Source organism: Strix aluco, chromosome 27 (assembly GCF_031877795.1).
Source record: "Strix aluco isolate bStrAlu1 chromosome 27, bStrAlu1.hap1, whole genome shotgun sequence".
Classification (NCBI taxonomy): Eukaryota; Metazoa; Chordata; class Aves; order Strigiformes; family Strigidae; genus Strix; species Strix aluco.
Genome location: NC_133957.1, coordinates 4,107,089 through 4,121,185, shown reverse-complemented (window position 1 = coordinate 4,121,185; position 14,097 = coordinate 4,107,089). Strand labels below are relative to the sequence as shown.

The 14,097-nt window shown below is 39.5% G+C and overlaps 1 pseudogene; it reads right to left on the bottom strand.

The window, feature by feature from the left end:
* Window positions 1-12,813, bottom strand: part of LOC141915686 (kinesin-like protein KIF20B) — a 28,527-nt pseudogene extending 15,714 nt beyond the window's left edge.
* Between the last annotated feature and the right edge of the window lie 1,284 nt (window positions 12,814-14,097).

Below are 14,097 nucleotides of genomic sequence, written 5' to 3'. Positions count from 1 at the left end.
CTGCTTAATAACTAAATACTAACAATAAACATCACTACAAGTTATTCCATTTTTTCATTTATTTTCCCCAAACTTAATAGAAAACATCTCAGATTTTAAAAAGTCTCTAGAAGTTTATGCTTTCCTCTTCCAATTAATCCATCTTTTCCTCCCAGAGATGAGCATTTTCCAAAAGTCTGAATTCTGAGGCTTTGCAGTCAGCACAAATAACAACATTAGGCTACTGTTGTTATGAAGATTACAAAGTCCTCCTCCATAACCAGGTTAGCCGACTTCTGACAAGCCCTTTTCAAGTGTATTAATACAATTTACTCCCCCCGTTCAATGTCAGCACTAATCCGTGTTTTGACATCCGGGCTTTAGCTCACAGCTCAATGGCAATGGAACTTTAGATTCACTCTCACTCTAAATGGGTCACTGAACTCAGCCTTGTTATGAACCACTTCTAACAGCTGTAGCTTGAGACTTGTGAAAACAGGTTTTACCAACAGAACCCCACACAAACTTGCAGAAGAAACATTTGGCCTGGGGTTACAAACCTGGTTTTGTACTTGCTGAATTTGTTTCTTGGCGTCAGAAAGTTTCTCTTTCAAATCTGCATATGCTCCCTCTTTCCTCTGCAAACCTTTTTTCAAACGCTGTACAAGGGCAGAACTCGCAGAAAGATCTTTACGTAGCCTTTGTTAGAAATTAAGAGACATAAATAACATTAGTGTTACACGTCTCAAAGAAACAGCTTTTACACATTAACTCAGGCTCTTTGATGGCTGGTTTTATTCACGAATAGAATCCCAGATCTATCAGCTAAATGACAAGCGTTATAATTTTACTTTTGGATTTCAGCTACTTATTATATGATCCTGAAGTAACAAACCACTCAGATTCACTCTTGGACAGCGCAATTTTTTAAAATTCTTTTTTTAAAGCACAGTAGAGTAACCATTTCTATCATTAGGTGTCCTTACACAGTAACAAAAGGGACAAGGTTAATATCAATTAAGTATAAACTTGATATTTACATCCCAGACCTTGTAAGGATCAAAATAAGTAAAAATCAAAAGAAAGTAGAAAAAACAACAACATTGTAACAAGTCCTGTTGTTATTAAGTGCTACAAAATAATTAAGAAGTTTAATGGGTTTATTTTTAAATGGTCATATTTATTTTAAAAAGCTTACAGTAAGTTATCTTGGATTTTTACTTTACAATTAACTAATAGAAGATTTCTTAAATTCTATAATTAACAGTACAAAATAAGGTCTCACAAAAGGAAAACGTTTCCAAGTTCCCCAGACCTTCATGCCAAATTGTATTTTAGAGCACGTGCACGTGCCCACAGATATTGGAACTAAAGAAACCCCAGTCAGAAGGGCCACACAGCATCTTAAAGCTGTTTTTACATGATTGCAATTTCCTTGCCACATAGCAAATATAATCTCTCAGATACATTTAATCTCTTATTTCTTAAAGACTTAAAAAGTAGAGGGGGCTGGGGAAGTTCTACTCTCCTACACCCATTATTCCTTCAAGTTCTTACAGTATACTGTGTTCACCTAGAATAGCTATTACCAAAACCAGCTGCTTACTGTTTAATTACTAGGCGCTTTTTTTTTTCACTTTCTTCTTTTCCTTTTTATCATTCTGTCCTTTCTAAAGAAAACATTGCCTGCTTTTATACGAGTTACAGGATATAACATTAAACTGTGTCATTTCCTCCAAAAAGGGTATGTAACATAATACTATTAGAAATCCCCAAATAATTCATCATTTCCTGTTTCCCCCTACAATAGTTCTGCAGGATTTAGAACCATATTTCTGAAATAATACACAAACAGGTGAGGAAAACAGAGCTAGCAAAATATGCAAATACAGAAACCCAGTAGTGTATTAAAAGTTCTTAAGCAGTTTGGTTAATAAAGTTGACAAACATGCAAGTGTGTTATGTCAAAATAAACGGATGTTCACAGAAGGTAGTTTTAACTTGAGTCTGTTCTCAAAGGCTAGGAATTCTCTCATTATTTACTTACAATTCTATAGATTGTATTTGCTCATCCTCGTTTTTCTCTTTTTCTTGAAGAGTGTGTTTCATGTTCTCCAAGCTGTTCATCAACTGCACAACTTCCTCCTTTAGATTTGCTTCCTGATCGTTTAATTCTTTCAGTTTTTTGTCTGAATTGGCACATTCCTCTTGCAGAGCTACTGTATTCCTTTCCATATTTAAAATAATAGATTCTTTTTCTTTAAGTAATTCTTCTAACTTTGCTATGCTGTCATCTTTAGCTCTAAAAGCCTCCAAGAGGCATTCAAGCTCCCTTATTTTTCCCTTGTAGCCGGTAACTTCCTCTTCAAACTGTGCAGTTACTCTGTGATCCTCTGCAGCCTGCTTTTCAAAATCCTGGGTTTTCTTCTGGATGTGCTCTTGTAACCAATTCATAAGATCTTCTTCCTTTGTGGACTGATGATCTTGATTTGCAGTCTCATTTAACTTTATTTTTAGTTGTTTATTGCAATTCTCAGCATCATCAAGTCCCTTCTTTACGTCTTCAACTTGCTGAAGTAGTTCTTGAATCTGCTGACTTTTTTGTGAAGAAGCCTTAACAATGTTTTGGCATCCTTCCCAAATGCTTCCAACACTGCAGTGAAAGGAGCTCTCCTGTCCCAGAGCTGCTGTGGAAGCAGTCTGGGACTCCATGCACACAGGACTCAGTTGATCTCTCTCCAGTTCATCTTTCTGAGAGTCTAAGGAATCCTTTAGATCAACTGAATCAATATCCGTAGTGTAAGACTCTAAGTGACATTTATACAACTCACCTACTTTGGACTGCATTGTTTTAATTAGTGACACTTTATAAATTATATTTTGTTTAGCACCTTTTACTTCATTATTTAGCTGAATGATCTTTTCTTCTTGTTCCCTATTGATAGTTTTCTGTTTGTCCAATTCAGAAACAATCTCCTGATGGTCAGCTCGACACTGCTGAAGTTCTGCACCTAAGCCAGAAGCCCTTTCTTCAGAAGCAGAGAGCTGGAGATTCAAGGTTTTTATTTGCTCACTGAACTCTTCTTTTTTGTTTTTTTCTCTTCTGCACTGTTCTTCAAGTGCAGCCAGCTGACCTTCCAAGGTTTCAGTTCTTTCCCTCAGTGCTAGTATTTCTGCATAGTTCTCAGTCTTATTTGCTTTCACGTATTCAGTTGTCTTTTGGTCCAGAGAGTCATCTTCCCAGCTCTCCTTCATACGTCCTGAAAAAAAAAAACAAACCCCACAACAACAGTTCAGGATGATTAAATCAATAGTACAAGTCACTAGCACTGCCAAACAGCAATTACTATGTGGAAAATGGTCACCAGCTGAAAGCCACACCCTTATATCACATGGCTTTTTGAAGTCTTGAAGTAAAGCCCCTCTGAGCAGTTTAAAATGCAGTAGGTGCCTCTTCGGCTTATAGACATAGTTTGCAGCAAGGGGTGCTCAGGAGCCTTAAAGAACATTTTGCCATGGCTCTATTCCAGCCTTCTGCTCTGCACCACTATGGAAAGATCTAGCTAGTTTTACGAATATGCAGCAATACCTGTGAGCTAGGTAACGGTCACAGTTATGTCTAGTTTCCACTTTCACTGGTTCAACAACCCTTTTAATACAGCCAATCCCCCATTTTACATTTAAAAAAGCAATGGCATTGTACACTTTCCTGAGAATTTTCATTCATACTCAATATGCCCTTACTTTAAAAGTTAAGCTAGAAATCCAACACAAGTTTTTTGCTTAGTGTTTGGGGCTTTCTTCTCTTTTTTCAGTTGGTTTCTAAACTAGATACAAGGAGAACTACTTATGCCCACACCTAATGTGTTGCATGTAAGGTTCTCCAGAAAGATCTACAACATTCCATCACGATCCCAAATTTCCATAAACATTTTATTAGCTTAAGACTGTTTTTTCCCTGAAGTAAAATCATATGCATTTTACCACCTTCAAAATTGACTCCAGCTGTATTTTACACAAGTGTTTTAGAATCCAGCTGGGTCCATTTAGTAACATGCAGGTATGTTTAGTATTAAAATCAAGCCTGACTATCACTACAGGATTAGGTCATCACAGCTATGTACTCCAAAGTGATACTACAGATTTCTGTGAGTGCTGCAGCTACAGTAAGGTGGAGCTTGGCAGTCATCTCGCGTTGGGAGCATTAAGCACACGGGTACATGTGTACTGCATGGAGACATCCTCTGAACAGATCCAACAGGTTTTATAGAGTCACTAACAAAAGTCATACTGAAGCATTAGCAATGGTGGTTTCCATCTCAATTCAGGTTTTGGTTTTTGATTATTTTTAGAGGGATCAAATTCTACAGGACACTTTTTTCCTCCTGCTTTTCTGTACCTTTTCTTTTCTGTTCTAATTAGAGGTATCAAGTGTTCCTGCTAGGTCAGAGGAAACAGTAGCTTTACTTTGGCTTGTAAAGCCATGCTTCTAAATACTACAAGATTAAAAATTCAGGACTGGGAGATGGTTTGCTCTGAAAGCCTAGTTGTGTAGTCTCAAGAAAACGTATCAGACAAAATACTACAAACTCCTCACACTGGACATGAATTTTACATACTTCACTAAAAGGCAGAGGTGCCGAGAAGTCTTAAGACATATTTTGTGATCTAAGGTGCCAAGATACAAAAAGTAGCAGAGTTTTGCCCAACAGCTCTAGTGAGAAGGGTATGATCATTCGTAAGAGGATTTAGAGGTGATCGAGATACTTTGTACTGACAACCACAGTCATGTAGCAAAGCAGGATAAATACTAGTGCAAGAAGATACGTGATATTCAGTGCAGAAGCTTCTTATGTAGGAAGTACTAAGAAAGGAAAAAATCCCATCCCAAAACATGGGAGGCAAGTCCTAGAGAAGAGTACAAAAACCTGAACCTCAAGACAAGATAACCTATCTTCTCCCGAAATAAGCTTTGGTCATAGGCCACCAGCATGTCTGAATTCTACAACAAAGCCATCACAATGTACCTGTGTTCATTTTTCTGTTGTACCAAGTATGTTTAACGAGAATGGTTAAATGTAAGTATATATGTTTCATCATTACGGAGCATCTAACAACTAAGTTTTTAAATTAGATGTCTTATATTCTCAACAGCCACAAATCAAACATATTTAACATGACTGAAGAGCCTGCTCTTCCCAATAAAAAGACAATCTCAGTGCTGTCATTGATTGGCACTGTTAACTAATTTCTTGTTTGAGAAGAGCTATCACTTCTCTATTTTTTGCTTGTTTAAACAAGTTTCAGTCATGAGATAAGAAACCTACTACTATACAGTATATCAAAGAGTCTACACCAGCTTCAGTTCTCACCCCCTTCCTGTAACATTTATAGAGGTGGCACTACCAAATGGTCATGCTAGGATCCAGTGTTCACCCCAACCAAAAAAGGTAGAGACAAATCAGAAATGCATCTGGTACAGACAGAAGCTTTTCTTAAGACAGACTTCAAATGACACGTATTTGAACAAGCTGCACAGACATCAGCAGTGCCCTACTGGATGACAGACCATCAGTTGACCTAGCCTAATATTTTGCCTCCTTTTGCTGCTGTTGGCAGGGCCAGCCACTTCCCAAACACCTTTTCTGACAAAGGACACCTGGGAATGTTGGAGGATCATGAGACAGTAAATCCCTGCCTGACCCTTCCAGTATCTGTGTATGACCCTGTTGGCTGTTAGCTTGTCTAACCACTCCTGGAATCTGAGAATTATCTGTCTCTCTCACCTTCTAGGGCAACAAATACTAGAAGTTCACTGCCCATGGCGTGAAGTGCTGTGTTCCATAAACTTAAACTGATCTTCTAGACTGAGCATTCCCTTGTTCTTTCACTGCAGTGATGAATGACAGTCCAGCATTCAGTTTATTCACCACCTGTATCCTCAAGTTTTCTGTGATCATGTGAACTTGACAAGTCTCCTTTTAACATGTTTTATCCCTCTTTATGGAGATAGATATTTTCTGATCCCCATTTTTAACCTTATTCTCTTTGTCTATCCTATCCTCACCCAAACAATTGCCTGGAAGATCTTCTTACTTGCACCTATTCTGCAGGAAGAAGGCAAGAAAGTAAGGGATACGAAGGGAAGATCTTTCATTCTCCTTTGGCATACGCTTTCCATAGTCCTATGAGAAACTGGAGCCCAGCTCTGTCCTGAAGTCAAGGAAGAGACAGGCAGATCTTACAAATACCATTTTGTACAAGTCACTCCCATATAGCTCAATCTCACCAATTAACAGACTTTAATGGAATGGATAACATAAGTAGTGGTGTCCTTTTAAGTTTCACCCTCATGCTTGAAGGTCTTCAACTGTAGCTGGTTTATTCACCTCATTCTAAAAAGACTGGTAAGCTCACAGATAAAGCAAGAAAGCAAAAAAGATTGGAAGTGCAAACGTGAGAGCTGCACAAAAATATGTATCTGTGGACTTAAAATAATTTTACTTGCATTCAAGTGAAAAGCTTTTCTCCTTTGCCAGCACTGTCACCTTGCCCAAAGCTGGTGAGTTCACAGCAGCATACAGCATGAAACACCGAGTTTCACAGTCTGTGCTGTAGGACTGAACAATCAGTAACTCACTGACACCCTTGACGCTTGCGTAGGCAATTTTAAAAAGCTTGAGCAGGGGATGCTACTTTCCCAGAAGTCCAGCAACAGCAAGTTTAGTCCAAAAACAACTGTTAAGAAATTGATTAAGAACTACAGCCGAGTCTGCAAGTACATTAACAGATGAGAAAAAGCAGCAGAAAGGAGAGTCTAAAAACTAACTTTTATTTTAAGCATTTAGGAGTGAGCAGTGTAGGACCTTCTGCAAAAGATGATATTTACATACCAGTTACTTTGATTTACAGTTTAACAGAGTAGATTTTCTCCTCACAACATAATGTTTACACTTCACAACTTTTCACTTCTGTTCTGGAATAGTAATCAAGTTTTTTTGGAAGGCCCCCTCTTGAGTGATGGTAGAAATTTTACCTTTCTTTGCAGGTGGCTCTTTTTCCACAATAGGCTTACTTTCAGAGCAACGTTTTCTTCCCACTTCCAATACAGTCTCCTCACAATCCTTGAACTGGCGGCTTTCAATCAATTCATTAGAGTTCTTTTCTGCCAATTTTGTTTTCATGGTACTTACAGTGTTGTCCTGTGTTAAAATAACATCAATTACTTTGAAGTTTTACAAAGTGAGCACTTAAAAGGCTTAGTAATCTTTTAGATGCAAATATTTTTACAAATCTATCTGGGTAACCTGTATATGGGTTGTCAGAAGAACAAGTCAGTTACAGATCAGTTGCTTAAACAAAAAGCAGGTACACCTTCAGACAGTAATAAGCACAATGCTTTGCACTGTACAGAAAGTAGAGCAAGAGACTAGGAAACTACGAAATGCAAAAGGAGTTTACCACCTGAAGTATCCAGTGTCAAAAGAGTTGAGGAAATTCATGATTTGCTCAAAGGGCCAATGGTCAGCTCTACAAGTTCATCACTTTCTTGTCATAGTTGGTAGAGCTGGGAGTTTTAACCACCTTCAGCAAAGCCACAGATCATTTTTATCATGACAGATCTGATGCAATTTGGAAGCCTGGTCAGTTCTGTCATACGTACTTTAGACTATGTATTTGACCAAGAATAAAGTTTCTTTACTCACCAGATGACACAAGTGGCAAGCCATGCTGGTTGCCAAGGACCAATCACTCATCTAAGTAATTCATTAAAAAAAAATTAATCTGTAGAACAGACCTGAGGTTTGTGGTCACGTTTTAAGTTTCATGCCACAGAGTCTCCCAGAAACACTGGACAGAGCTGGAGCCTTTCTCTTGGCAGGAGCAGTGACAGGAAGCAGTCATCACAACTGCCATCACCCTGAGCACTCCTGCTAATGAAAAGCTCAGGTGCTCGGAGGCAGAGAGGGAACAGAAGATTAAGGTCAAAGCCTTAAGTTCACAGTGAAAGAGAAAAGGGGATCAGAGTGCTGCCTAAGTTTAATTTAAAATGTTCTCAGAACTACATTTCAGGTTACAGGGCATCAGGCTCAAAAAACCACCTAACTGCATGTTTTGATTTCTTTTTTTTTAACCTGTGTACATGTAGCCAAGCCAGCCTTTTGGCATTCAGCAGCCAGCAGCAGACTAGCCAGCTGCAAGTTCTATTGATCCCATCAAAAGCAGAGACACCCTGGCCATCCACTCTTAGTTCAAACTCTGCTCAATACATTCATATTACTGCTCTGCCTTAGAAAGTTTGTGTGCATGGTGGTAGTAGGTGGGACACACTGATTTTTGTTGCCAATTTACACAACCACTGTCCTTCTCACACTAACTTCTAACTTCAATTAAATTTGAGCTTTTGCTGCAGCAAAACCTCCTTTCCTTCCTCTTCCATTCAGGCAAAAATAAAACAGACAGTGACATAATCCCTCTCTTCCCACTGCTAAAGTCCTCCCAGTTTGAGTGTTTTTTTTTTTTTTTTTCTTTAGAGTGGCTCTTCATAGTCTCATTGACAGTCCTCCAATAATAACTCCAGATCACTGCTTCCAGAAGTCCTGTTTTCCACACACACCTCCACACACATTCTGCTGTAACTTCAGTTTCAATGCCAACTTCACCTGCTGCCATTTCAAGAAAGTAGCAATTACTTACAGAAAATTTCAATTTTCCAAAATAGTCCATTATAAGCACAGATTTAGATTTTTTTGTAAACAGAAAATTAAGATGTTTAAGACTTACATAGTCTTTTATGGTTTCTTCTAAACGGGATATCAAATCTTGCAGTCTCATGATAACATCATCTTTTTGCTCCACGATGTCCATTAGTTCTTGAATCCTTTTATTCTGCGTATTCATTTTCTTAGAAAAGAAAGTAGTTCAGTCAATGCTAAATTCTTGAACTATGCAATGCATTTAGAAGCAAGATCAGTTAAGCTAAGCTTGATATAAAAAAGCTAGAAATGTACTACAATAGCATTTTAAGCTACTGAAATTTTGTATTAAAGCAAGTAATTTTGCAAGTAATTTTTTGAGACAGTTACCTCAGTTGGTTCTTTAAGCTGCTCAGCAGACTCATCCGATTTAATCATCTGCGTTTCAAAGTCTGTAACAGGAAGAGAAGCCTGCATCAAATAAGCAGCCATTACATAGTTTACTCAGTAATCCATTTTTCCAGATCTTCTGGTACTTTAGTAGCTTTTGAATAGACTCATTTATTTTTGTGTTGGCTTCTACTTACAGGACACATTTCAAAAGTTCAGGTTTTTTTGAATAGAATTGGGGCCTGCAACCCGTATAAAATATAGATCACATCAAGAGACTTCTGCTGAAATCATGCTATGAGGTATTGATACTTTTGTCTATGAATGTTCCACAGAATACCTGAAAACACTGCATCAGCAAAATGTGAAGTGCTGGGATCACAATATAACCATGAAATCAAGAATAAATAATGTTGACATGTTGCCCCACAATTCAGACATCTTCAACTGACAGTTTTAAGTTTTGTCTTAAAAATGAAATAATCAAGGCCTGTGGGATTGAACATACACAAAACAATTGATTATCACCTCTATCCATATGATTTGGTTCCAAAATCCTGCTCAACTGGATTTTACAATGCTCAACTACTATTTTACAGTGTCATTTCTTTTTTCTTTCACATCACACACACACCCAGCTCACCTTTGGTTTTCTGTGTCAGCTGCTCTTCAATTTTGATTAGTTCATTGGTTTTCTCTGTCAGCTTTTCTTTGGTCTGAGTTAGTTCAGTGGTAGTTCTGCCCAGCTGTTTTTCAAGCCAACCTGTAGCTTCCTGTGGGTCCTCTAGAGACACCACGTGTCTGTGTGTTTCTTCTGCCTGCTTTTTGATATCAACAACATCATTCTGCAGAGAATCAGTAACGCCCTCAAGATCAATGTAGGTGCCTGGCCCTATGCCATGTTCTTCATTCTGAAAGATAATTTATATCCATTTAGAAATAGCAAATAGTTACACAATACCCGTTATTTCTACTGAAAATTTGGAAGACCATTATCTCCTCAAACATCTAAGTACAGTTAATTCTGACCTCAAAGCCATCTTGTGGGTTCATAGGCAATTTGATTGCCAGTTTCTCTCTACCTTCACACAGAAGTCTCCAGCATCAAGTAACAGCTACTTTATTTTTAAAGCATTTAATGGCCCACCATCACATTCCCTTTTATACCACCACAAAAGCATCCCCTCCAAATTTAATATAAATGCCAGCATTTTTACCCGATGAGAACACTGGATGAACACAGCAAGCAAACAGTTTTAGAAGGAATACATCTGAAATTTTCAAATATCAGTAAAAGTTTGTGAGGTCAAATAAGTTTGTGGTAACTTATCAAATTAAGTTGTACTTAAAACATTGACTTTCTATCTTTCCTCCTTGTTTTTTAGAAACAAAGGGTTCCAAACTCAAAGAACCAGCCTCAACCTAACAGTTCAGTTATGCTTAAGTGTATATACAATTGTCATTGCTTCAGTTGTAGCCACAACAGCCTTAAGAGGAAAAAAGTCTCTGGGACCACTCCAGTACCGTCCATATATGGGGCCTAAGAATTCAGCTTCAGATACCTTAAATAGGCACTTAATGCAACAGTTTATAGCATAACTGCAGCTTTTCCCCCAGCTTCTTTGTACACAGTAATTTTGTGTTGCAGAAACGCAGAAAACCCCAAAGATTCCTAAATGCATCTCCGAGGCACAGCAACTACTCCTATTGAACATGATAAATGTATCTTGCTGAGGATACAGTCACACAGCATGCCATTCCTTGGAACCGTTCTTCTCATTCTGGAGACGTCCCATCACCACAACAGGTAGTTAGTGAAAGGGATGTTATCAGGGGGATAAAAATACCAGAGGTCCATCTTGTTCACTGCAAGGCTGATCCTTTAGTTTATTTTCTTCACCCATGTCTTCAAGACAACCATTTACAAGTTCCTTGAAGATTTCCAGGTGTGTGTCAGCATCTTCTTCAAGCCGTTCTCGTTCATAAGAAAGGAACTCACTATAGTAGGGAAAATAAGTCAGATAAAAGCTAGCTAGCAGGAGCTGCTAAGAAGTTATTAGTACAGCTGCCTATAAACAAAGATGGGTTTTTCTTTATTCTGGCACAATAGAACAACACATAAAATGGTGTTGCTACACCAAAGCAGAAGTGTATTTCCTGCACGCACGCCCCTGAAGAATGAGGGGGAGACATATATACACAGATTATGGCTGACACTTAACTACAAGCATTTTTTCTAAGCCTCTTGAGCCAGAATACCCATCTGAAGTAGCACTAAGACTGCAGTAACCAAAGAATTTGCAAGTGTCACTCTTTCTACAGACATCCTGTCAAAGCTCTTCTGTTAGGGAGAGCTCTGCAGGAACTCTGCTGACAGATTACACACACCCCCCTCCATCCCCCCCCAAATCAAAGCCTTTCCTACACAGTATTTTTCCTGAACTCATAGTCCAAACAGAAACTGATCTATTAACAGAGGCAGTAAGTCTAGCAGAAGAGTGTGGCCTCTTATAGCCAAGAGACAGGTTTAAGAAATAAGTGAATTTAATTTCATTTTTTTTAATCATTAACTTTAAAAACCACTTAAAGCTAACTTACTTGAAAGATATTTCCTGCTCAGCAAAATTTTGGGCAAATTCCTGCATCACCTCTTCACGAATTTTTAGTTCCAGCAGCAACTTCTTCTTTTCAGCAACCAGTTTGTCCTTCAACTCTTTTATGAGACTCAGCAGCATCTAGAATTACCATTAGTATTAAGTTTTTCATAAAGAAATGGCTTCCCAGGAGTGAGATTTTCCTCATTCCTCAAACTCTACAACACCACTTTACCCTTCCACCTGACAAAAGCTCTTCTAGTTCTTTTATTAGCTGATTCATAAACAGGAAGATTTATGAGTAGATCAGAAGATCTCTTTGGTACTCACACAGCAGTTTATAAGTTTGCACAGAACAGGCATTTGTAAAGAACATTCATTTTATTACAAGAATTGTTGAAGTTGTCTTAAACAGGCTTAAGCGCCACAGGATTTGGCTCTTGTTTCCCACGTGCTCATTTTTGGGACAATATTAATGAAACCTCCACAAAACAGTTTCTAGTCCTTGTTCCCCCCTCGTCTTCCCTAGAAGTGACTACATTTGCTTAAGGAACAGTTTTCAGCGTTTTCTTGTGCATAGAATACAGAGGAACAGTCTGTATTGCTAAAAGCAGGTAATATTTGCTGTGCATTGACCACAGGCTACCAAAGGGAGAGAAAGCCAAATCTGCAATTCTTACTGCTTAGTCTATATTTAGACACATTATAGAGTTTGCCCACAACAGGCACCACATTAGGAGTAATCTCACTTTCAGTTCTTAATGCTGGATTTAGATAGAATAAGGGTGATCAGAGAAAAAAAAAAAAAAAAAAAACCAAACAAAAAAAACAGGTGAGAGATGGGGAAAACCAGAATAATACCTTGCTTCAAGACTCCGTGCTACACTAATTCTTAACATAGCCCTGGCACATACCATGTACTCTTTTTTTCCAATAAGAGCTGTATTTTCTACATATTTCTGCACTACTTCTTCTCCTGACATATGCTGTTCCTCCATCTCATTGTCATCTTCGATCACATCTTCTAAGCTCCTGTCCCATGGGGCAGTAACTCTTTTCCTTGAGATGGGCATTTTAGCGTGACTAAGTGGTGATGATGTTGTTGCTGATTTCTGGTCAAATGACTGATCCTGGACAAGAACAGATGTGTCCATAGCTAAAACCTACCCAGAAAACAAAGAATAAAGTCTTCAGTATTTTTTAATCCTCTACTGGCACTTCCAAGACAGACCTGTTGCACTTCCCTAGAGGTCTCTGAGCACAGCACTCCCCCAGTCTATCCTCTGCTCAGAGTCACTGCTCAGACCAGTTCCCAGCTAGAGCACAGAGGAGGCACTTTAGAGTCTAACCCTTCTCTGGACTGCAGGAACACCAAGTTTCACTGGCTTGACAACCTACAAGAGGGTTGCCACCTCACGCACCAACAGATTTCTGTATTTCCTATACTTTGAGTTTCTAGTTACACGAATGCCATCCAACAAATTCTGTTTCTTGAGCAGTTCTATCACCTTACAGTCTGCTCCTGAAAACCAGGAAAAACTTGGCCTGAAATACTGACAAAGCTTGAACAAACACTGAGTTGGGAATAAGCTACTACTGGAAAGCAACATACCTGTGCTGTCCCGATCTAGAAGTCTTATTCATCAGCTACACAAGTCACAGGGCAAAACTCTTACCAGACCTTGACAGGAAACATAGTTGTTAGGTAACTGACAGTTTAGTTGTTTTAAATATAAGCTTATTTTAAAGTGTGATTTGTCAAGATTATGCTCTCACTCTGTGCTTTTTTACCCAAGGCGCCAAAGGCAAACATGAAGCTCTGCGAGCCAAGCTGGAATCCAAAGCATTCCTGCGAGCCCCGCACTCCGAGAAGTCAGGTCCCACCACTAACACAGGTCCCAGACAAGGTGCGACTGTCCATCTGTCTGCACACTGTGTCGGTCACACAGCACCGTCATTCCCTGGGATGTGCTGGGGGAAACGGGCACACTGCCTGCCTGGGGCCACTCCAACGGACTTGTGTGCGGGGAGATGTCCCTGTAATTCTGCTCACGGTGCCAGCAGAGTTTGGAGCTGCAGACACCTTCCGAGGGGGATCCCGACTGGCACACCAAGCCAAGCGTGTCACCGCACACACACAGCCTGCAGCGCTGCCAGGCAGCACAGGGGCTGGAAAGGCTCCAAACCTCACAGCCGGCAGCTTATAAAACCATAACGCATCAGTGCTTACACTTAAAGAGATTTAAACGAAAAATTTTCCCTCAGCGCAAGGCTCCGCAGGTTTCCCGCTCTCACGGACACCGCCGCACGGCCTTGCCATGGCCCCGGCCGCTCCCCGCCACTCGCAGCCCCACAGCAGCACCGAAAAGTTGTCCCCCCCTGCCCCTCCACAGTCTTTCCCCCCCGTAACGCCGGGAGTAACCGCGGCCGCAGCGGGG